Below are 25,454 nucleotides of genomic sequence, written 5' to 3' on the forward strand. Positions count from 1 at the left end.
ATTATGTATTCTCTCATACAGCTAAGATTTAACTCTATTAGTACATTTAGCTCTAGTTCTTATATTGGATTATAGTAATCTATAGTATAAAAAGTATAGTGTAAAAAGTCTTAATGGAAATGAGCCACAGTTTAGTCTAATATTAAACTTTTGGATTGTTTCGTTTTTAGCAGTTATGAACAATACTATTATGAATGTTCTTGTACATGTATTCTTATGTACATTACCATGGATTTTTGTAGAGTACGTATGTTTATCTTCAAATTCACACCAGTTTATACCCTGACAACAGTATATGGTAGATCCCTTTACTTTTACTGTCTCACCAAGAGTTATTTTTCCGTTTTCCCAAATTGAGGAATGTGGCTTTATCTTATTGTTTTAATTTACTCTGCCCAGGATACTAAAGAGTTTGAACACTTTTTCGAAAACTTACCGGCCATTTGGATTTCCTCTTTCTAGAATTGTCTTTTTAATTCTTAAATCTTTTGTGCATTGTCTTTTTAAATCTTTTGTGGAGGTTTGTTTTTTTGTTTGTTTGTTTGTTTGGTGTTTTAATTGGGTTGTCTGTTTTACTCAGGGATTTCTAGCAGTATGGCCAGTATCTTCTCTGTGCTTGGAGCATTACTCTCTTCTGGGATGGCAACTTTATCTTCATGTAGGTCTTATATGCTATCATTGTTCTTTGAATTTTATATGTAGTTTAAATTCCAGGTAGTAGCTACAAGTAGTTCATTATAGTAGCTACAAGCTGCGTGTGGCTTTTGAGCACTTGAAATGTGGCTAGTGTGACTGAGGAACTGAATTTTTAGTTTTGTTTAGTGTTCAATTAAGTTTAAAAACTGACACTTGATTCAGTTACTGTGAAACCTTTATGTTTGGAACAACTCAGATACATAAACCTTTCTTAACCTCAAATTATTAAATTATTATTTTTGATTTTTGAAGATTCCGCCTCTCCCTGCTCCCCGCCGCGAAATGGAGTCTCACTCTGTTGCCCAGGCTGGAATCCAGTGGCATGATCTTGGCTCACTGCAACCTCTGCCTCCCAAATTCAAGTGATTCTCCTGCCTCAGCCTCCCGAGTAGCTGGGATTACAAGCATGTGCCACCATGCCTGGCTAATATTTTTATTTTTAGTAGAGGTGAAGTTTTACCATTTTGGCTAGGCTGGTCTCAAACTCCTGACCTCAAGTGATCCACCCATGCTTCAGGATTCCACAAACTTGGAAAGCCTTTTCCTGTGTCCTGCTGGTTGTGGAATCATTTTCCCTGAAAAAAGTTGTGGAGATGCTTGAAGAAGTGGTAGTCAGTTGATGAGAGGTCAGGTGAATATGGCAGTTGAAGCAAAACTTTGTGGCCCTGTTTGTTCAACTTTTGAAGTGTTGGTTGTGCAATGTGCTGTTGGGTGTTATTGTGGAAAATTGGGCCCTTTCTGTTGATCCATGCTGGCTGCAGGCATCACAGTTTTAAGTGCATCTCATTGATTTACTGAGCATACTTCTCAGATGTAATGGTGTCTCCAGGATTCAGAAAGCTGTAGTGGATCAGACCGGCAGCAGACCACCAAACAGTTACCATGGCCTTTTTTTGGTGCAAGTTTGGCTTTGGGAAGTGCTTTGGAGCTTGTTCTCGGTCCAGCCACTGAGCTGGTCATTGCTGATTGTCATATAAAATCGACTTTTTGTTGCACCTCACGGTCTGATTGAGAAATGGTTCATTGTTGTGGAGAATAAGAGAAGACAACACTTAAAATGGTGTTATTTTAAATTTTTGCTCAGCTCATGAGGCACCCACTTGTCAAGCTTTTTCACCTTTCCTATTTGCTTCAAATGCTGAACAACTGTAGAATGGTCGACGTTGAGTTCTTATGTTGAGTTCTTCAGCAACTTCTCCTGTAATTGTAAGAGGATCGATCTGCTTCAATGATTGCTCTCAGTTGGTTGTTGTCAACTTCCAGTGGCCTACCACTACACTCCTCATCCTCAAGGCTCTGGTATCCTTTGCAAAACTTCTTGAACCACCACTGCACTGTACGTTCATTAGCAATTCCTGGGCCAAATGCAGTGTTGATGTTGTGAGTCGTCTCTGCTGTTTTACGACACATTTTGAACTTGAATAAGAAAATCACTCGACTTTGCTTTTTGTCTAGCATCATTTCCATAGTCCAAAATAAATACAAACAGCAAGTAATAAGTCATTAGCAAAAAAACATAAAGTGAGAAATGCCCATTAAAATGATATATAACATAACCACATTTAGGAATGTATTCCAGTATCAAATGGCAAATTCCAACAATGCAAAATCCAAAATTAATTTTGTACCAACCTAATAATTCGTGCTGCTTTGAAGGAAATCTGTCTTTTAGAATTTTTTTTCTTTTTGTTTGTAATTTTTCTGCTGTTTCACTCTGATGTTTTTGTGTGGAATTCTTTTTTTCTTTTTTTTTCTTCCTCCTAGTCAAGTGTGGTTGTGGGGGTAGAGGAAATGTTAAATCATCGTGTGGAATTCTTTATCTTGCCCTGTATTCATCAAGATTATTAAATCAATGCATCAGTATTTTTCTAAAGATATTGGTGATATTCTTGCTGTTTCTAGTTACCTGCTGAAAATTACAATCTTGCTTTTGTTGGCTTAGTATAGTTGCTCCTTAGTATCTGTGGGAGATTGGTTTCAGAACCCCATGCAGACACCACAATCCACAGGCAGCTCAAATTCCTTATATAACATGCCATAATGTTTGCATACAACCTACACACATCCTCCCACATATTTTAAATAATCTCTAGACTACTTATGGTACCTAATACAATGTAGATGCTATGTAAATATTGTTATACTGTCATGACTTTTTAAAAATTTCTATTATTTTTTATCATCATATTTTTTAAAATATACATATATTTTTAATCCTTGGTTGAGTGAATCTGTGGCTATGAAGGGCCGCCTATATTCGTAGTTCATTTGTTGTTTGTTGGAGATAATTCCAGTTTCTAAATTTTCTAAGTCTGTGTCTGCTAGCTCATGATATTTTTTCTTGTGTGCCTTGATACCAGTTGTATTTAAAAAATTACAGGAATATGAGTCCTAGAATAATAGTCTCTTTCTTAAGAAGGTACATTTTTCTAGGAAAGATCTCTAGGAGTGCTGTCAGTCCTAAGTTGCTTTATTCATGTTCAGTAGTTGGAATTCCTTAATGAACGCTAATGAACGTACAGTGCAGTGGTGGTTCAAAAAGTTTTGCGAAGGATACCAGAGCCTTGAGGATGAGGAGTGTAGTGGTAGGCCATTGGAAGTTGACAACAACCAACTGAGAGCAATCATTGAAGCAGATCGATCCTCTTACAATTACAGGAGAAGTTGCTGAAGAACTCAACATAAGAACTCAACGTTGACCATTCTACAGTTGTTAAGCAAGATTTTAAGATCATGAATTCTATTTTCCTTCAATTTCCTCTTATCCTAATGATGTTGTCTTTAAACTCTGAACGTAAATTAGGTAGCTTATCTGAGTCCCCAGCTTTGGTGGGCCATGTGCTTTTATTTTTATTTTTGATTTTGATTTTTTGTATTTATTTATTTTATTTTAAATGAGGTCTCACTATTGCGTGCAATGATCCTGAATTCCTGGGCTCAAGTGATCCTCCTGCCTTGGCCTGTCAAAGGATAGGATTACAGGCATGAGCCACCACACCTGGCCTTGTGCTTTGATTTTTTTTTTTTTTTTTTTACCACAGACCTGCACATCTTCCATTAGCTCAGCCTTTTTTCTCAGCCTTTTCTTCTAGATAGGAAAATGTCCTCAGAACAAAAGTTACTTGGTGTATGGTTTGTTTCTGGCTTACCTTCACGTGGAATTTGGTATGAAATTTCACATTACCTTATTTCATTCATTATTATTTAGTTTTTTTGTTGGCCTCAGCAGAAAGTTTGGTCCTGTCCGCCACTACCATAAATAAAATCTAATTATCTTTCTTTTTTACTTCTGAGATTTGATTTTAAGATATTTATGCTTTGAGCCAAAAATTTTTTAACTTAACTCATATATTTGTTTAAATTTTTTTAAATTTTTAATTATTATGGATACATAATATGGGGAGTATGTGATATTTGATACAAAAATACAATGTGTAATGATCAAATCAAGTAATTGAGATATCCATTACCTCAAGCATTTATCATTTCTTTGTGTTAGAGACACTTCATTTCCACTCCTTTAATTGTTCTAAAACATACACTAAATTATTTTTAGCTGTAATTACTATATGTGCTACTGAACACTATATTTTATTCCTTCTAACTATATTTTTCTACCCATCAACCATCTCCTCTTGATTCTCCTCTCAATACTACCCTTCCCAGTCTCTAGTAACATCTTTTTACTCACTATCTCTATGACTTCAATTTTTTTGAAGCTTCCCCATATGGGTAAGAACATGTGATACTTGCCTTTCTATATCTGGCTTCTTTCCCTTATAATGTCTGCCAGTCGCATCCATGTTGTTGAAAATGACAGAATTTCATTCTATTTTTTTTATGGCTGAATAACATTCCATTGTGTATATGTACCACATTTCTTTATCCATCCTTTGCCATTTCCTTTCTTTTGGGTATATACCCAGTAGTGGGATTGCTGGATTATAGTTCTATTTGTTGTGTTTTTCGGAGCTCCATACTGTTCTCTGTTGTGACTGTGCCAGTTTACATTTCCACCAACAGTGTGCAAGGGTTCCCCTTTCTCCACATTCTCACCAGCATCTGATATTGACTGTCTTTTTGATAAAAGCCGTTTTAACTGGGGTGAGATGATACCTCATTATAGTTTTGATTTGTATTTCTCTGATTATTAATAATGTGGAGCATTATTTCATAGACCTGTTGGCCATTTGTATGTCTTCTTGAGAAATGTCTCCTCAGATCTTTTGACCATATTAAAATCAGAATTTTTTTTCCTATTGAGTCATTCATTCAAGATTCTTATGTATTCTGGTTATTCATCCTTTGTCAGATATTAGTTTGAAATATTTTCTCCCATTCTACCTGTTATGTCTTCATTTTATTGTTTTCATTGCCGTGCAGAAGCTTTTTGGCTTGGAGAGATCCCATTTGTTGATATTTTATTTTATCTTATTGCTTTAGTTTCTTGTGTTTTTGAGGTCTTATTTAAGAAGTCTTTGCCTAGACCAATGTCCTGGAGTTTTTGTCCAATGATTTCCTTTAGTAGTTTCGTAGATTTAAGTCTTTAATGCATTTTTCTTTGATTTTTGTATATGGCAAGAGTTAGGGGTCTACTTTTGTTCTTCTGAATGTGGGCATCCAGTTTTCCCAACACCTTTTATTGAAGAGATTGTCCTTTCCCCAATGAGTGTTTTTGGCACCTTAGTAAAAAACTAATTGGCTTTAAATATACGGATTTATTTCTGGACTCTCTGTTCTGTTCTGTTGTTCTACGTGTCTGTTTTTATGCCGGTACCATGCTATTTTGGTTACTACAGCGTTGTAGTATATTTTGAGGTCTGGTAGTGTGATAACTCTACCAGTTACCAGCTTTGTTCTTTTTAGTCAGGATTGTTTTGGCTATTTAGGATCTTTTGTGGTTCCATACAATTTTAGGATTTTTTTTTTCTGTTTCTGTGAAGAATGTCATTGCTCTTGATAGGGATGGCTTTGAATCTGTGGATTGCTGTGGGGAGTATTGTCATTTTAACATATTATTTTTTTTCAACTCATGAGCATGGGATGTCTTTTCATTTGTTTGTATCCTCTTCAATTAATTTCATCAATGTTTTGTAGTTTGCATTGTAGTTGGTTAAGTTTATTCCTAGATAGTTAATGTTATTTGTAGCTATTGTAAATGGGATCACCTTCTTGATTTCTTTTTCAGATAGGTTGTCACTGTTGGCATAGAGAAATTCTATGGAGTTTTGTATGTTGATTTTGTATCCTGCAATGTTACTGAATTTGTTTATTAGTTCTAATAGTTTGTTGGAGTCTTTAGGTTTTTCAAATATAAGATCACATCAGCTGCAAACAATGATAATTTCACTTTCTCCTTTCCAATTTAAATGTCCTTTATTTCATTCTCTTCTCTGTTTACTCTGGCTAGGACTTCTATTACTAACTTGAGTAATAATGGTGAAAATGCCCATCCTTCTTCTAGATCCTAGAAGAGAGGCTTTCAGTTTTTCCCCCATTCAGTCTGATACTAACTGTGGGTTTGTTGTATATGGCTTAATCGTGTTGAGGTATGATCCTTCAGTCCCCAGTTTGCTGAGAGTTTTTATGAAGGGTTATTGAATTTTATCAAAAAGGATTTTGTTGTCATCTATTGAAATGACAATATGCTTTGTGTCCTTCATTCTGTTGATATGATGTATCACATTGATTGATTTACATATGTTGAACCATCCTTGCATCCCTGGGATGAATCCCGGTTAATTATGATGATCTTTTTAATGTGCTGTTGAATTTGGTTTGCTCTGTTTTGTTAAGGATTTTTGTATCTGTTTTCATCAGAGATACTGGCCTGTAGTTTCTTTTTTGTTGTTGTTTTATCTTTGTTTGGTTTTGGTATCAGAATAAATCTGGGGCTGGGCATGGTAGCTCACTCCTGTAATCCGAGCACTTTGGAAGGCTGAGGCAGGCAGATATTTTGAGACCAGCCTGGCTGACATGGTGAAACCCCATCTCTACAAAAAATACAAAAATTAGGTGGGTGTGGTGACTCATGCCTGTAATCCCAGCTACTCAGGAGGCTGAGGCAGGAGAATCGCTTGAACCCAGGAGGCAGAGGTTGCAGATCGCCTGGGGAACAAAGTGAGACTCTGTCTCAAAATAAATAAATAAATCTGGCCTCATAAAATGAAATTGGAGATCCTCCATGATTTTGGAGAATGATTTGAGTAGGACTGATGTTAGCTCTTCTTTAAATGTTTGGTGGAATTCGGTGAAGCCATGAAGTCCTGGCCTTTTCTGTGATGGGGGACTTTTTATTATTGTTTGTATCTTGAAACTTATTGTTCTATTTAGATTTTGGTTTTCTTCATGTTTCACTCTTATTAGGCTGTATGTGCCTAGGAATTTATTCATTTCTTCTAGGTTTTCCAATTTATTGGCATGCGATCGTTCATGACGGTCTCCAATGATCCTTTGAATTTTTGTGATATCAGTTGTAATGTCACCTTTTTTGTCTCTGATTTTATTTGGATCTTCTTTTTCTTTTTCTTAGTCTGGGTAAAGGTTCATTGATTTTGTCTATCTTTCCAAATAACCCTTTTCATTTCATTGATCTTTTCTATTTTTTTTTAGTCTTAATTTTATTTCTGTTTTTAATTAATTTTCTTGTTTTATTATTTCTTTTCTTAATTTGGGGCTTGGTATGCTCTTGCTTTTCTAGTTCTTTAAGATGCATTACTAGATTGTTTATTTCTTGGTTTTCTACTGTTTGATTTGCACATTTATCGCTATAAACGTTCTCTTTAGTGTTAGCTTTAACTGTATCTCATAGTTTTAGCAGGTTATGTTTCCATTTTCATTTGTTTCAAGAAATTTTTTAAATTTCCTTCTTAATTACTTCATTGGTTGTTCAGGCACGTATTGTTTAATTCTTACGTGTTTGTATAGTTTCCAAAGTTCCACTTGTTATTTATTTCTACTTTTATTCCATTGTGGTTAGAAAAGATACTTTATAATTTTTATCAGACTTGTTTTGCGGCCTAACATGATGGTGCTCTTTTTGGGTTTCTGTTTGCGTGCAGTATCTCTTTCCATCTTTTGGTCTATCTATGTTTTTATAAATGAAGTGAGTTTCTTATATGTAGCAGGTACTAGGGCCTTGTTTTGTTTAGTCCTTCAGCGCCTCTCTTTTGATTGGAGAATTTAGGATCCATCCTTGAGAAATACTCCATGTGCTGAGGAGAAGAATGTGTATTTTGCAGCTGTTGTATGATGGCTTCTGTAAATATCGATTAGGTTCATTTAATCTATAGTGCAGATTAAATTCATTACTTTTTTTCTGTCTAGATGATTTGTCCAATGGTGAAAGTGGGCTGTTGAAGTCCCAAGTCATTACTGTATTGGGTTCTGTCTCCTTAACTCTAATACACTTGACTTTATATATCTTAAGTGCTTCTGTTTTGGATAGATATGTATTTATCATTTTTATATCTTCTTGCTGAATTAAAACCTTTTATATTGTATGATAACCTTTTTTCTCTCTTTTCACAGTTTTTGTGTTGAAATCTATTTTATCTAAAAATAGATACAAAGCTACTTGGGCTCTTCACATGCAGTATCTTTTTCCATCTTTTTGTTGTTAGTCTATGTTTTTATAGTGAAGAATTTAGTCCATTTACATTCAGTATATTATTGATAGGTAAGGACTTACTACTGCCTTTTTATTGTTGTTCTGGTTCTTTTCTTGGGCTTTTCCCCCTTTCTTTTTTCCTTGTCTTCCTTTGTGCTAAAGTTATTTTTTGGTAGTGTTTTAATTTCTTGCTTTTTATTTTTTGTGTACCTATTAGAGGTTTTTGTTTTGTGGTTACTATGAGGTTAGCAAATAACAACTTATAGCCAATTATTTGCAACTGATGACAACTCTGATTGCAAAGAAGAGAAAAAATGCACGCACAGACAAAACTTTAAAACCTGTACACTTTTACTCCATCCCTTCACTTTTTGAAGTTTTGTCTCTATATATTTTTATATTATCTTTTAAGTTTTGAAGTAGTTTTGTTTTTGTTTTTTTGTTTGTTTGTTTGTTTTGATAATGTTATATATAAAGTTTCGGTGCCACAAAAGAAATAGCACTCGAATATAAAATTTTCTTTTTAATTCTCAGCAAGGCAAGTTACTTCTATATAGAAAGGTGCGCCCTTACAGATGGAACAATGGTGAGTGCACATTTGGACAAGGGAGGGTAAGGGGTTCTTATCCCTGATGCATGTAGCCCCTGCTGCTTTGTCGTTCTCCTGTTGACTTTAGTTAGCCCTCACAGGCTAAACTAATTCCGATTGGCTAATTTAAAGAGAATGACGGAGTGAGCGCTTTGGTGGGAGTCAGGGCAGAGCAGGTAGCAGATAATTGGAATGAGTTAGGGTAGAGCAGGTGATTGGAATGTAGGGTGGAGCAGGTGATCAGAATGAGTCAGGGTGGAGTAGATAATCGGAAAAGGTTGCTTTACGAGGAAGTTTAAAAGTAGAAGGCAAAGAATTGAACATACTGACATATTCTTTGAAAAGAAATTTAGAACTCATATCTAACAATCCCTCCCCCTTGTATTTCCTTACAACTTTCTTTTCAAACTTTTTTTTTTTCTTTTTTTGAGATGGAGTCTCACTCTGTCCCCCAGGCTGGAGTGCAGTGGCGCCATCTCGGCTCACTGCAAGCTCTGCCTCCCGGGTTCACGCCATTCTCCTGCCTCAGACTCCTGAGTAGCTGGGACTACAGGCGCCCACCACTATGCCCAGCTAATTTTTTTTGTATTTTTAGTAGAGAAGGGGTTTCACCGTGTTGGCCAGGATGGTCTTGATCTCCTGACTTCGTGATCCTCCTGTCTCGGCCTCCCAAAGTGCTGGGATTACAGGCGTGAGCCACCGTGCCGGCCTCAAACTTTTTTTGTTAACGTGTCTTGGCTTAGTTATTTTGCTGGATTTTCTAAAAGAAGAAGCTTCTCCAGATAAGGTGGAGGTTAGAACACATATCTAACAATAGGATTGTCTTTTAATCTTCCTACTAAAGATATGAGCGGTTAGAGTATTCTGTATTTATCTGTGCACTTACTTTTACCAGTGAGTTTTATACCTTCAGATGATTTCTTGTTGCTTGTTAATGTCCTTTTCTTTCAGATTGGAGAACTTCCCTTTAGCATTTTTTGAAAGATGAGTCTGGTGTTGATGAAATCCCTCAGCTTTTGTTAGTCTGGGAAAATCTTCATGTCTCCCTCATGTTTCAAGGATAATTTCAGTAGATGTATTAGTTTGGTGCAAAAGTTATCATGGTTTTTGCCACAATATTAATTGCCATGAAAAGTAATTGCAAAAACCGTGGTTACTTTTGCACCAGCTTAATACTATTCTACTCTCTTCTGGCTTGCAGGGTTTCTGCTAAAGTTTGTCATCCTACTCTCTTCTGGCTTCTCTAAGTTTGAAAAGTACTCTGCTATTATTTCTTTGAAAAAACTTTCTACCTCAGTCTCTTTCTCTACGCCCTCTTTAAGGCCAGTAACTTTTTGATTATGCCTTTTGAGAGCTATTTTCCAGATCTTGTAGGCATACTTCATTGTTTATTATTATTTTTTTCTCTTATGACTGTATTTTCATATAACCTGTCTTCAAGCTCACTAATTCATTCCTCTGCTGTTGAGAGACTGATGCATTTTCAGCCGTTGAATTTTCCAGCTTCAGAATTTCTGCTTGTTTTTTTTTATCATTTTAGTCTCTTTGTTAAGTTTCTCTTACATAATTCTGAATTTTTTATCTCTTTTATCTTGAATTAAATTGAGCTTTCTCAAGACCACTGTTTTGAATTTCCCATCTAAAAGGTCACATATCTTTACTGCTCCAGGATTAGTCTGTTTGGTGAGGTCCTGTTTTCCTAGATGTTCTTGGTAATTGTGGACATTCTTTGATATCTAGGCATGGAAGAGCTAGTCTTCACAGTTTGGGTTTGTTTGTTCCTGTCACTCTCCAGGGGGCCTTTCCAAGAAATCAAAGCAGATTGAGTGTTGTGACTCAAGCCTGTAGTCACTGCAGCCATTTTGGCATTAAAGAGCGTCCAAAGCACAGGAACGCTGTGACTCTTGCAGACTCCTACATACACAGTTCTGATGGACTTGGGAAGATAATTGGGAGAATTCCCTGGGTTACCAGTCAGAGTCTCTTGCTCTCTACCTTCCCTTTCCTTCAGTCAGGAGTCTCTCTGTACTGGCCTGCCCAGTGTTGGTGGGGGATGATACAGGCACTTTTGTAGCCACCACAGTTGGAACTGTGCTGAGTTGCCTCTGAAGCCTCGCAGACCAGCACAGTATTGGGGCTCACCCAAGGGCCACGGCCAATCCTGCATGACTGCCACTGGTTATTCAAGGCCAAAGGCCACTTTAGTCAGCAGGTGGTGAATTCTTTCAAGACTGAGTCCATCCCATCAGGGCAGCCATTCCCTTCCTGCCTATGGTGAATCTGTAAATGCCATCCCAGAGCAACAGCTTGTTATCAAAAGCTTCAGAAATCTGTCTTTTTGCTTTATTTTACTGTGACTGAACCAATACTCTGGTTGCAAAGCAAAGTTCTCTGTACTCTTCCTTCTCCTTACCCCGAGCTGAAGGGGTTGGGGAGGGGTGCCTCAGGGATTCCCTTAGCTGCCACAGGTGGTGTTGCACTGTGTTTTAACTCAAGTCCATTACCTCCAAGGCCAGTGCAGTACCAAGGCTTGCCAAAGGATGCAGTCCTTGTGGCCTGTCACTCCAATTTATTCCGGGCCCTAGACCACGTTAGTCAGAATGTGGTGAAGGCCAATTACTTCCTCTGGAGTGGAGGATTTCTCTCTGGCCTAGGACTGAGCTAAATGCTTCTTCTGTGGGCGCCAGCACAATGCCCTGTGTTATATTCTGCTGTTACAGAGCAGCACTGAGTTCCAGTGCAAAATCCCACACTTACTTTCGCTCTCTCTCCCAAGCACACAGATTCTATCTCAGTGTTGTGCTGCCTGGGGTTGGCGGAGGGGTGGTGTAGTCAGTGCAAGACTGTCTTTTCTGCCCTCTTCAGTGCCTCTTTCCTGGTTAAAACCAGGGGTCATGATTGCTCACTTGATTTTGGATTTTTTGTTTATTTGTTTCTTTGTGTGTTTGTTTGTTTGTTTTGAGGCAGGGTCTCACTCTGTCACCCAGGCTGGAGTGCAGTGGTGTGATCTCAACTCATTGCAACCTCGACTGACCTCCTGGGCTCAAGTGATCCTCCCACCTCAGCCTCCCGAGTAGTTGGCACTGCAGGCGCATGCCACCATGCCCGGCTAATTTTTTCACATTTTGTAAAGACAGGGTTTCATCGGGTTGCCCAGGCTGGTCTTGAACTGAAATCAAATGATCCACTCGTCTTTGCCTTCCAAAGTGCTGGGATTACGGGCATGTACCACTGTGCCCAGCTGATTCTTATGAAGGTGTTTTTTTTTTGTTTTTGTTTTTGTTTTTTATTTTTGCATGGATAATTGTTCATTTTGGTGTTCCTGCTGGGGGATGATTCCTGGGAGATTCTCTTCGGCAATCTTTTCTGCCTCTTCTGCGAGGAAAAAGACATCTATTTTAAATTTTTCTTTTTTATTATAATTTAAGTTCTGGAATGCATGTGCAGAACATGTAGGTTTGTTACACAGGTATACATGTGCCATTAACCTGTCATCTACGTTAGGTATTTTTCCTAATGCTATCCCTCCCCTATCCCCCCATCCGCCAGTAGGCCCCTGTGTGTGACGTTCCCCTCCCTGTGACCATGTGTCCTCATTATTCAGCTCCCGCTTATGAGAACATGCGGTGTTTGGTTTTCTGTTCCTGTGTTAGTTTGCTGAGAATGATGGTTTCCAGCTTCATCCATGTCCCTACAGAGGACATGAACTCATCCTTTTTTATGGCTGCATAATATTCTGTGATGTGTATGTGCCACATTTTCTTTATCCAGTCTATCATTGGAGGGCATTTGGGTTGGTTCCAAGTCTTTGCTGCTGTGAACAGTGCTGCAGTAAACATACATATGCATGTGTCTTTACAGTAGAATGATTTATAAACCTTTGGGTATATACCCAGTAATGGGATTGCTGGGTAAAATGGTATTTCTGGAGTTCTGGTTCTAGATCCTTGAGGAATTGCCACACTGTCTTCCACAATAGTTGAACTAATTTATGCTCCCACCAACAGTGTAAAAGCGTTCCTGTTTTTCCACATCCTCTCCAGCATCTGTTGTTTTTGACTTTTTAATGATTGCCATTCCAACTGGTGTGAGATGGTATCTCATTATAGTTTTGATTTGCATTTCTCTCATGACCAGTAATGATGAGCTTTTTTCCACATGTTGGTTGGCTGCATAAATGTCTTCTTTTGAGAAGTGTCTGTTCATATCCTTTTGTTGCCATTGCTTTTGGTGTTTTTTAGTCATGAAATTTTTGCCCATGCCTATGTCCTGAATGACGTTGCCTAGGTTTTCTTCTAGGGTTTTTATGGTTTTAGGTCTTATGTTTAAGTCTTTAATCCATCTTGAGTTAATTTTTGTATAAGGTGTAAGGAAGGGGCCCAGTTTCAGTTTTCTCCATATGGCTAGCCTGTTGTCCCAACACCATTTATTAAATAGAGAATCCTTTCCCCATTGCTTGTTTTCATCAGGTTTTTCAAAGATCAGATGTTGTTGTTGATGTATGGTGTTATTTCTGAGGACTCTGTTCTGTTCCATTGGTCTATATATCTGTTTTGGTACCAGTACCATGCTGCTTTGGTTGCTGTAGCCTTGTAGTATAGTTTGAAGTCAGGTAGCGTGATGCCTCCAGCTTTGACCTTTTTGCTTAGGATTATCTTGGTTTATGCGGGCTCTTTTTTGGTTCCATATGAAATTTAAAGTAGTTTTTTCTAATTCTGTGAAGAAAGTCAATGGTAGCTTGAATGGGATAGCATTGAATCTATAAATGACTTTGGGCAGTATGACCATTTTCATGATATTGATTCTTCCTATCCATGCACATGGAATGTTTTTCCTTGTTTGTGTCCTCTCTTATTTTGTTGAGCATTGGTTTGTAGTTCTCATTGAAGCGGTCCTTCACATCCCTTGTAAGTTGTATTCCTATGTATTTTATTCTCTTTGTAGCAATTGTGAATGGGAGTTCACTCATGACTTGGCTCTCTGTTTGTCTATTATTGGTGTATAGGAATGCTTGTTGTTTTTGCACGTTGATTTTGTATCCTGAGACTTTGCTGAAATTGTTTATCATCTTAAGGAGATTTTGGGCTGAGACAATAGGGTTTTCTAAATATACAATCATGTCATCTGCAAACAGAGACAATTTGACTTCCTGTCTTCCTATTTGAATACCTTTTATTTCTTTCTCTTGCCTGATTGCCCTGGCCAGAATTTCCAATATCATGTTGAATAGGAGTGGTGAGAGAGGGCATCCTTTTCTTGTGCCAGTTTTCAAAGGGAATGCTTCCCATTTTTGCCCATTCAGTGTGATATTGGCTGTGGGTTTGTCATAAATAGCTCTAATTATTTTGAGATACGTTCCATCGATACTTAGTTTATTGAGAGTTTTTAGCATGAAAGTGTGTTGAATTTTGTCGAAGGTCTTTTCTACATCTGTTGGGATAATCATGTGGTTTTTGTCATCGGTTCTGTTTATGTGATGGATTACATTTACTGATTTGTGTATGTTGAACCAGCCTTGCATCACAGGGATGAAGCCGCCTTGATCATGGTGGATAAGGTTTTTGATGTGCTGCTATTCGGTTTGCCAGCATTTTATTGAGGATTTTTGCATCGATGTTCATCAGGGATATTGGCCTGAAATTTTCTTTTTTTGTTGTGTCTCTGCCAGAGTTTTGGTATCAGGATGATGCTGGGCCCATAAAATGAGTTAGGGAGGAGTCCCTCTTTTTCTCTTATTTGGAATAGTTTCAGAAGGAATGGTACCAGCTCCTGTTTGTACATCTGGTAGAATTCGTCTGTGAATCCATCTGGTCCTGGGCTTTTCTTAGTTGGTAGGCTATTAATTACTGCCTTAATTTCCGAACTTGTTATTGGTCTGTTCAGGGATTTGACTTCTTCCTGATTTAGTCTTGGGAGGGTGTGTGTGTCCAGGAATTCATCCATTTCTTCTAGATTTTCTAGTTTATTTGTGTAGAGGTGTTTATAGTATTCTCTGATGGTAGTTTGTATATCTATGGAATCAGTGGTGATATCCCCTTTATCATTTTTTTGTGTGTGTGTCTATTTGATTCTTTTCTCTTTTCTTCTTTATTAGTCTGGCTAGTGGTGTATCTATTTTGTTAATATTTTTGGAAAAGCAGCTCCTGGATTCTTTTTTTTTTTTTTTTTTTTGAGAGTGTTTTTGTGTCTCTATCTCCTTCAGTTCTGCTCTGGTCTTAGTTATTTCTTGTCTTCTGCTGGCTTTTGAATTTGTTTGCTCTTGCTTCTCTAGTTTTTTAAATTGTAATGTCAGGATGTTGGTTTCCGATCTTTCCTGCTTTCTCCTGTGGGCTATAAACTTCCCTCTACACGCTGCTTTAGCTGTGTCCCAGATATTCTGGTACATTGTGTCTTTGTTCTCATTGGTTTCAAAGAACTTATTTATTTCTGCCTTAATTTTGTTGTTTACCCAGTAGTCATTCAGGAGCAGGTTGTTCAGTTTCCATGTTGTTGTGCAGTTTTGAGCGAGTTTCTTAATCCTGAGTTCCAATTTGATTGCACTATGGTCTGAGAGACTGTTTTTTATGATTTCCATTCTTTTGCATCTGTTGTGGAGTGTTTTACTTCCAATTATGTGGTCAGTTTCAGAATAAGTGTGATGTTGTGCTGAGAAAAATATATATTCTGTTGATTTGGGGTGGAGAGTTCTGTAGGTGTCTATTAGGTCCACTTGGTCCATAGCTGAGTTCAAGTCTTGAGTGTCCTTGTTAATTTTCTGTCTTGTTGATCTAATATTGACAGTGGGGTGTTAAAGTCTCCCACTACTATTGTTGTGTGGGTGTCTAAGTCTCTTTGTAGGTCTCTAAGAACTTGCCTTATAAATCTGGGTGCTCCTGTACTGGGTGCATATATATTTAGGATAGTTAGCTCTTCTTTTTGCATTGATCCCTTTACCATTATGTAATGCCCTTCCTTGTCTTTTTTAATATTTGATGGTTTAAAGTCTGTTTTATCAGAGACTAGGACTGCAACCCCTGCTTTTTTTCGCTTTCCATTTGCTTGGTAAATATTCCTCCATCCCTTTATTTTGAGCCTATGTGTGTCTTTGCAACTGAGAGGGGTCTCCTGAATATAGCACACCAATGGGTCTTGACTCTTTATCCAATTTGCAAGTCTGTGTTGTTTAATTGGGCCAGTTAGCCCATTTACATTGAAGGTTAATATTGTTTTGTGTGAATTTGATTCTATCATTTTGATGCTAGATGGTTATTTTGCCCGTTATTTGATGTAGTTTCTTCATAGTGTCGATGGTCTTTACGATTTGGTATGTTTTTGCAGTGGCTGTTACCAGTTTTTTGCTTCCATTTTTAGTGCTTCCTTCAGGAGCTCCTGTAAGGCAGGCCTGGTGGTGACAAAATCTCTCAGCATTTGCTTGTCTGTAAAGGACTTTGTTTATCCTTCACTTATGAAGCTTAGTTTGGCTGGATATGAAATTCTGGGTTGAAAATTCTTTTCTTTAAGAATGTTGAATATTGACCCCCACTGTCTTCTGGCTTTTAGGGTTCCTGCAGAGAGATCCGTAGTTAGTCTGATGGGTTTCAGATTTCTAAAATAACATTTGGCTCTGCAGTATAAGAAGCCAAGTTAATGAAATTAGAAAATATTTTTAAGCAGCGTGTTTCTTCTCTTTCTCTTTTTCTTTTAACTCTTGCAAAGGTAAGAGAACACATGCTTACATTTTTAACTGCTTGTCCATGGCTTATTATTAAAAACAGTTCTCACTTCTTTGTCATAGGTTAGATTCTCCAGAATATTTTCCTTCAGACTGATACCATGGTGCAACAAAATGTTCGGGCCTTTATTACCTTATTTGCTCAATGCCAGGAAGGCTATGATGTTGGATGAGGTGGCTGTCACTACCCCAGTTTTCCCATCTAGAGGCAAATACTTTTGAAACTTTTTTTGGCTTATTCTTCTGGTATATACTTCTGTATCTCTAAATAACATTTTACTTTGCTACCTCCTGTCTTTTTGGTTTTAGGCATTATCTCTTGACTTACTGTAGGTGATGCAGATTTAGCCTTTTTCCACAAACATCCCATCCACTGTCCCCCCTCTTCCCATTGATAGCTTAATTTTTCATATACAACCATTTAGCATTTGTATAGTTCTAAATATTTATTATTCATTTAGACCCAAACTATCTGCTGCTTGTCAAAATAGCCTCTCCATGTATTCAGAGGTATCAAGTATTTTTATCAGTTTATCCATTATCAAGAAATTTCTCCCAGACCATTCTGATGTACTGCAGTTTTGGCCCATTGCTTTATAGAGTTGCTGCTGGTGCAGTCTCTATCCTATGCTGGTTCCTCTGTTTCCTATATCCTATTTAATCCTTCGGCTTGTGTACTCTCTTGTTTTATTCCATTTTCTAGTAGCTTTCTGAAAGGCAAATGTTCTGTGGTGTTATATTTATGTAAGTGTCTTTATTTTACTCCAACTATTAGTTTAGCTGGCTTTCAAATTATAAAAGTGAAATTGTTCTTAAGAGCTCTGAAGGTATTCGTAGCATCTATTGTAAAATTAGAAGCCCTTCTTACTTCCATCGCTCTTCTGATCACTTTTGTCTCCTCTCGGGAAGATTATACAATCTCATTTTTAAGCTTATCAAATGTTTCTCTTTGTTGTATCTAGAGTTCTGAAATGTCACAGCGATGTGACTTATTATGAGTCTATAGTCATTCATTTTGCCATGCATTTTATGGATCCTTTCAGTCTGACATTTTGTGTCCATCAACTCTGGGAAAGTTCCTCATATTTTTTCTTTAATTTTCTTGCCTTTGTTTTTGGTTCTAGAACTCTAATTAAACATTCTACCTCCTGGGACTATTTTTTTTTTCTGTCATTTTTTTTTTTTCTTCATACTTTCTGGAAAATTTACCTTTTTCAAACTTTTGAGACTTTCATTTCTGCTATCATACTTTTAATTTCCAAAAGACCTTTTTTGATCTCTGTATAATTTTCTTATTATATTCTGTTATTTTCTCTTTCTGTGAATTTAATTAAAATTATTGTTGTTTTGTTTTGAAATTTATTGCTTCCTGCTTTCTCTGTTTTTTCCAAATTATTCTTTCTGTTAATATGTTTTGGTCTTTTTAATCTTGAAGCTTTCGTCAGCTATGTAGCAATCTTTGATTGCATGTTCAAATTTATGTCAAGGGCATTAGAAAGCTATTTTAGAGTTCTGTGAATATGGCTGGGCATTTTTGGGATGGAAACCCCTGGTGTCATTATCTTTAGGTTTGGAAGCCTAATAAGAGTCTAATAAGAAGAGTTCTCCAATCTTCTACCTCTCAGTCAGTGATTCTCAAGTGGGACAATTTGGCCTCTTAAAAGAAATTCAGCAGTGTCTAGAGACTTATTTGATTGCCACAGATAGGTTGCTACTGAAAACTGATACATAGAATCTGGGGGTCTTGTTACATCCTACAGTGCATAGGACAGCTCCAACAACGAAGAACAGTCAAGTTTAAAATGTTATCCAGAGAAACCCTGCTTTAAGGTATAAGTCTGATTGCCAGTGCTATGAGAACTATGTGAAAGAAGGTAGCTGGAGAGCCTCAATATTCAATATATAAACACTATCTTAATCCTCTCCTCCCCCTCAAAACTTTTTTGTCTGATACCCTCATCATCTGCTGTGTCTTGTGTCCCTAGGGTAGATTTCTGTCTTGTCCTCTATAGAAAATAAGCCTCATGGCCTCTGATGAAGTGGGTTAGAGGCTTTTGTTTAATTTAAACCATGTTAGCACTGCAAGTCTTTTAGGAATGGTTTTCTCATTGAATTCTAGCCCAAATTAAAAGACCGGTTATTAAGTGAACTTGTTGTGTTTATATTATTTAGAGTATTAGCTGATGAGACTGGATGGCTTTGTATATTTTACTAAATGCATAAGTAGAAAAATAAGATATGAGTTGAAGATTATAAACCAAAAGGCAGATGAAACCTGGAATTGACAGCTGTTCCCATCCTTTCATTTCTGTTTTATTCTCTCTTTTCATTCCAGATCTTGCCCAAAGTGCTGATCTTAAACATATTTTGGGTTTGCTACCTTTTCCTAATCTTTTTACCCTTTATCTTATATTCTCCCATGTCTCTCCTCACCTCCAATAAAACATAGCAAATTCTTAGTCCTATACTACTTTCTTGATTAATAGGGGAATTGAGAATAGTGTAAAATTTTGACCTGCCTTTGTATTGCTATAAAAGAATACCTAAGACTGGGTAATTTGTAAAGATATGAGGTCTTATAGCTCACAGTTCTGCAGACTGAGAAGTTCAAGAACATAGACCTAGCTTCTGGAAGGGCTTTCATACTTCCTACTTCACAACATGGTGGACAAAGTCAAAGGAGAAAAAGAAACATTCAAAGAGGAAAATCTGAGGAGTGCATAGTGGCCTTATAACAACCCACTCTTGTGGGAAGGAACTAAGCCATTCGCCAGGGAACTAATCCAGTCTCGTGAGAGCCAGAACACACTAACTCCAGAATAGCACTAAGCCATTTATGAGGCATCTACCCCTAGAACCCAGATACCTCCCTCTAGGCCTCACCTTTCAATATTGCCACAGTGGGGTTCAAATTTCCACATTAGCTTTGGTGGTGATAAACCATATCCAAATTGTAGCATGACCAAAGAGTTGAGGTCAGACTTTTCAAGAATTAAGTTCTGATCTGTTGGCTTTTCACTTGCACAGTTTCACTTTCTCCTTATTTCTTTTTTGTATTGTTTACAAAAAATACATATTTTCTAATATAGATAACCCAGAAATGTCGGTCTTAAACGCACTCTTAATATGACCACTTGTATGGTTTATATGTGTCTCAGTCAACTTACTTTATAATGAGTAAATACCAAAACTATTTTCCCTGAAAAGCTGGGTTTCAGCTAATACCCATTAAACTTTGGTGGGTTTTTTTATTATGTCCAACCTGTTATACCAACACTGCTGCAATATCTGGTGAGCATCATGTTTTTAAAAATTTATGGTAAAACACATTTTATGTTTGTAACATATGTTTAAAAGTTAAAATAGAATTTTAGCATCGTAATTTACACTTAGGAATTTATATGTTCAAATTGTAAAGTACAGGATTTGATTTAAATGTGCAAGAAAATTTTTAAAGTTACAAAAATAAGTAATATACATTCAGTATGAAAGTGATTAAAAAATGAAAATTACCTATAACCTTTGCACCCAGAAATAATTCCAAGATGCTAATATGTATAATATTAGTCTTTTTAAACTATGTTTTTATACATTTAATAGCAGCATGGGATCACAGAGCTTTGTCAGGTACTTTGAGAAGAAATAATCATAGATAACATCTTTTTATTATATTAAATACTTATAAAATAACAATATGTTTTTCCTTTACATTGCGAGAGTCTCTTCCCAACCATTAGGAATTATGCCCTTGAATAGTGTGATGATTGGTGTTGACAAAGAAAAATAAGATATAAAAAATTTGCTTACTTTGGTATATAAATGTTATTGAAATGTCTTATTTCTTTAAAAACAAACATATGAATGAATGAATTCTTCGTTTTGTACAGTCTGTGGATTGTGATAAATATATAATGATCCATCATTACAGTATCATACAGAATAGTTTCATTGCCCTAAAAATCTCGTGTTCCGTACTTCTTCTCTTTCCTTGACAACCACTGATCACTAAAAGATCTGTTTCTGTAGTTGTGCCTATTCCAGAATATTATACAGTTGGAAACATACAGTAGGTAGTCTCTTCAGATTGGCTTCTTTCACTTAGCAATATACATCTAAATTTCCTTCATGTCTTTTCATGGCTTTGTTTCTTTTACATGCTGAGTAAGATTCCATTTCATGGATGTACCACAGTTTGTTTATCCGTTCACTTATTGAAGAACACTCTTGCTTACTTCCAAGTTTTGGCAATTATAAGTAAAGCTGCTATAAACAGGAAGATGCAGGTCTTTGTGTGAACCTGTCTTCAACTCATTTGTGTAACCAGAGTACATGATTTCTAGATTGTGTAAAACGAATATGTTAAGTTTCACAATAAACTTCCAGACTGTTTTCCAAAGTCACTGTACCGTTTTGCTTTCCCATCAGCCATGAATGAGAGTTTCCATTGCTCTACCTTCTCACTAGTACTTGGTATTGTCATTGTTTTTTGATTTAACCATTGTAATAAGTGTGCAATGGTATCTCATTGTTTGATTATGTAATTCCCTGTTGACATACGATGTTGAGCATCTTTTCATATGCTTATTTCCACCTGCATATCTAATTTGGTGAGATGTTTATTTTGATGCCAATTTTAAACTGGGTTATTTTCTTGTTATTTGTATATTGTAACAAAGTAAGTGTTTTTCACATATTTTATCCCCGTGTGTATTTTGTGTTTTAATTTTCTTAATAGTGCCATTTGTAGAGCAGAAGTTTTTAATTTTAATGAAGCCTAAATCAATTTTTTATTTTCTTTCATGGATTGTACTTTTGCTGTTGTATCTAAAAACACATGGCCATAACCAAGGTCCCCTAGATTTTCTTTTGTGTTACATTTTTGGAGTTTTGTTTGTTTGTTTGTTTGTTTTTTGAGATGGAGTCTCACTCTGTCACCAGACTTGAGTGCAGTGGCACGATCTTGGCTCACTGCAACCTCCGCCTCCCGGGTTCAAGTGATTCTCCTGCCTTAGCCTCCCAAATAGCTGGGACTACAGGCACGCACCACCATGCCCAGCTAATTTTTGAATTTTTAGTAGAGCCGGGGTTTCACCACGTTGGCCAGGATGGTCTCGGATCTCTTGACCTTGTGGTCCACCAACCTCTGCCTCCCAAAGCACTGGGATTACAGACAGGAGCCACCGTGCCTGGCCTGTTTTTTGTTTTTTGGGGATTTTTTTGGAGATGGAGTCTTGCTGTGTCGCCCAGGCTGGAGTGCGGTGGTGGGATCTCAGCTCACTGTAACTTCCGCGTCCTGGGTTCAAGTGATTCTCTTGCCTCAGCCTTGCGATGTGTTCAGAATTTATTTCTTCCAGTGGGTTCTTGGTCTTGCTGACTTCAAGAATGAAGCTGTGAACCCTCGGGGTGAGTGTTACAGCTCTTAAAGATGGCGTGTCCGGAGTTCCTTCCTTCAGATGTTCAGATGTGTCCGGAGTTTCTTCCTTCTGGTGGGTTCGTGGTCTTGCTGACTTCAGGAGTGAAGCTGCAGACCTTCGCAGTGAATGTTACAGCTCTTAAAGGTGGCACGTCTGGAGTTGTTTGTTCCTCCCAGTGGGTTTATGTCTCGCTGACTTCAGGAGTGAAGCCGCAGACCCTCGCGGTGAGTGTTACAGCTCATAAAGGTAATGCGGACCCAAAGAGTGAGCAGCAGCAAGATTTATTGTGAAGAGTGAAGGAACAAAGCTTCCACAGCATGGAAAGGGACCCGAGCGGATTGCTGCTGCTGTCTTGGGTGGCCAGCTTTTATTCCCTTATTTGTCGCCACCCACATCCTGCTGATTGATTCATTTTACAGAGCACTGATTGGTCCATTTTACAGAGTGCTGATTAGTGCATTTACAATCCTTTAGCTAGACACAGAGCGCTGATTGGTGCTTTTACAATCCTTTAGCTAGACACAGAGTGCTGATTGGTACGTTTTTATAGAGTGCTGATTGGTACATTTACAATCTTCTAGCTAGACAGAAAAGTTCTCCAAGTCCCCACTCAACCCAGGAAGTCCAGCTGGCTTCACCTCTCAGAAAATGGCTGGGATTACAGGCGCCCGCCACCACGCCCGGCTGATTTTTGTATTTTTAGTAGAGACGGGGTTTCACCATGTTGGTCAGGCTGGTTTCGAACTCCTGACCTCAGGTGATCTACCTGTCTTGGTGTCCCACAGTGCTGGGATTACAGGCGTGAGCCACTGTGCCTGGCCATTTTTGGAGTTTTATAGTTTTGCATTTTATGTTTAAGTCTGTGATCCATTTTGAGTTTTCTTTGTGTGAAAGTTGTAAGGTCTGTGTCAATTCATGTTTTGGGACGTGTATGTCTAGTTTTTCCATTACCATTTGTTGCAAAGATTGTTCTTTTCTCCATTGAATTGCCTTTTCTTATTTCTAAAAGCATAACTGACTATGTTTATGTGGGCCTGTTTCTGGACTCTGTTTTGTTCCCTTGATTTGTCTGTTCTTTCACCATTACCCCACTGTATTGATTAGTATAGTTTTATAATATCTTGAAGTTGGGTAGGTTTTGTCCTCCAACTTTGTTCTCCTTCAGTATCATGTTGGCTCTTCTGGGTCTTTCTTTCTTTTTGTGTATACTTTAAAATCAGTTTGTCATATCCACAAAATAACTATCTATGATTTTGATTGGGATTGCGTTGAATCTATAGATCAAGGTTGGAAGAAGTGACATTTAACAATATGAATTTTTTCTGCTCTTGAATGATGTCATTTATTTAGACTTTCTTTGATTTCTTGAATCAGAGTTTTATAGTTATCCTCATAGAGATCTTGTACATATTTTGTTAGATTTATATCTACTTTTTTGGTGAGTTTTTTTTGTTGTTGTTCCTAATATATATGGTATTATTTTAATTTCTAATTTCAATTGTTCATTACTGATATATAGGAAAGAAGTTGACAATTTGTATATTAACCTTGTATCCTGCAACCTTACTACAGTAGTTTATTAGTTCCAGTGATTTTGTTGTTGTTATTTTGGGATTTTCTACATGCATAATCATAGCATATTATTGGGACAAAGAATGATGAGAAAAGGTGTATAAAGAATGATAAAAATATAATAAAACAGTGTATTTGAGCCTATTCATAGTTGGTCATCAGTTATTGTCCCATTGATAGCCTTTTAACTTTGGGGAGTAAAAGGGATTGCAGAAAAGGATGAAGGTAGGGTACCAAAGTTCTAAGCCATATAATACTGTCTTTTTAAAGCACCCCCCCACCCCAAACTTTTAGCTGTCCTTTTCCAACCCAAAAAACACAACTGTCTAAAAATCCTATTTCATTTTAAATGTCAACTGACATTTCAATTTATTCTTGCAAAATTACCTAAGCATGCTAATGGAGGGGGTGGACAACATATTCATTAGTAAAACAGAATTGGAGAATATCATTTCATTGACTCTAGAATTTGGTCTGCTATGCTTTCTGCATAAGCTGAAGGGTCTCATTAGAAACGATGTATTATTCCTAAAAGTTTTTAGGGAAAATTTTAAGATTTTTCTAGGATAATTTCTAGGGTAATTTTTAGCAATTCTTAAATAATTTATCTCTAAAGCAATGTTATATTCAGTTTTTTTCCTTCCAAAAATAGTTTAATATTTACTAAGTAATTTATTGGAGTTGTAGCATATTGTAGAGGCCAAGAACAAACTTCCCTTCACCCTCTGAAGGTTCTTTGAAAATCAGCTGAAAAAAGACAGATTAATAGGAAAAAGGGCATATGATTTCATTTGATCATGGTTTTACATGACATGGGAGCCTTCAGAATAAAGACCTAAAGATAAAGGCAAAAACTGTCCATTGGTATGCTTAGGTTCAGCAAAGTCTGGACAGCCATGTACTGAGTGGGGAAACCCAGCAAGGCCTGCCTGTATAGATTCTTCTTGGCCTCTCTGTGCAGCATTCTTTCCTTCTGGGTATGGTACAGCACCGTTTCTGGCATGGGGGTCGTATGACCTACAATCAAACAGAATAGGTAACTTTTTTTTATAGTTAGTTTTTACACAGAAAGATGAGGGCAGGGAACATTAGAGTAATGTATTTAGGTTCTGTGGCTGGCTTTGGGGAAAGGGGGTTCTGGTTTCTGTGAACTGCCTTGGGGAAGAGGGATTGTGGTTTCAGTGGCTAGTCTCAGGAGAATGAGAGGCCAGAGACAGGAAGTTAGGAGATGGTCAGAGAGAGCTGCTTCAGAGGACTTTATTTTGGAGTATCATTTCCTGAGCCCTAACAATATCATACTTACATTTAAGTAAACTCAAGTCTGTAAACATGGCAAAGGAAAAACTTATTTGAATAGTGGATAGTACTGTATTCATTATTATTCTCAAATGAACATATACCCTGAAGTAATTGATATTGCAAGAAAGTACAGTTCTGTAATTTACGGGTAGTTTGGGGCTTTTCAAGGAAAATTTGACTACATGTGCCTTCTCACCCACCAATTTTAGTGCCCTAGTCTTAAATCTTGTGTCCCATATAATGCAACCATCCTTCACAAAAATGATATTTTTGTCAGGTGTAGTACCTCACACCTGTAATCCCAGCTATTCAGGAGGCTGAGTCAGGAGGATTGCTTGAGGCCAGGAGTTGGAGACTTCAGTGAGCCATTATCATGCCACTGCGCTAGTTGACAGAGGAAGGCTCCATCTCTTAAAACAAACCAAAAAAAAAAAGTTTTTGTTGATTCAAGTGTCTGTTGCCCTTATACTATTTATCCATCCAAGTAAACACATTAGCTTGGATTCACGAGCTTAAATCCTCCTCCTCTTCAGCATGTTTTTAGTCAGAGAAGGTAGCCTACTT

The 25,454-nt window shown here is 37.2% G+C and overlaps 1 protein-coding gene across 8 annotated transcripts in view; it reads left to right on the top strand.

The window, feature by feature from the left end:
* Nucleotides 1-25,454, top strand: part of ORC4 (origin recognition complex subunit 4) — a 90,589-nt gene that overhangs the window by 2,185 nt on the left and 62,950 nt on the right. Inside the window, exon 2 of one of the 8 annotated variants that reach the window (XM_050752200.1) lies at nucleotides 8,840-8,891. The exons of the other annotated variants lie outside the window; for them this stretch is intronic. The gene's annotated coding sequence lies outside the window, so the exon portion shown is untranslated. The remainder of the gene's footprint in view (nucleotides 1-8,839; nucleotides 8,892-25,454) is intronic. 8 annotated transcript variants of the gene reach the window in all.

Source organism: Macaca thibetana, chromosome 12 (genome assembly GCF_024542745.1).
Source record: "Macaca thibetana thibetana isolate TM-01 chromosome 12, ASM2454274v1, whole genome shotgun sequence".
Lineage (NCBI taxonomy): Eukaryota > Metazoa > Chordata > Mammalia > Primates > Cercopithecidae > Macaca > Macaca thibetana.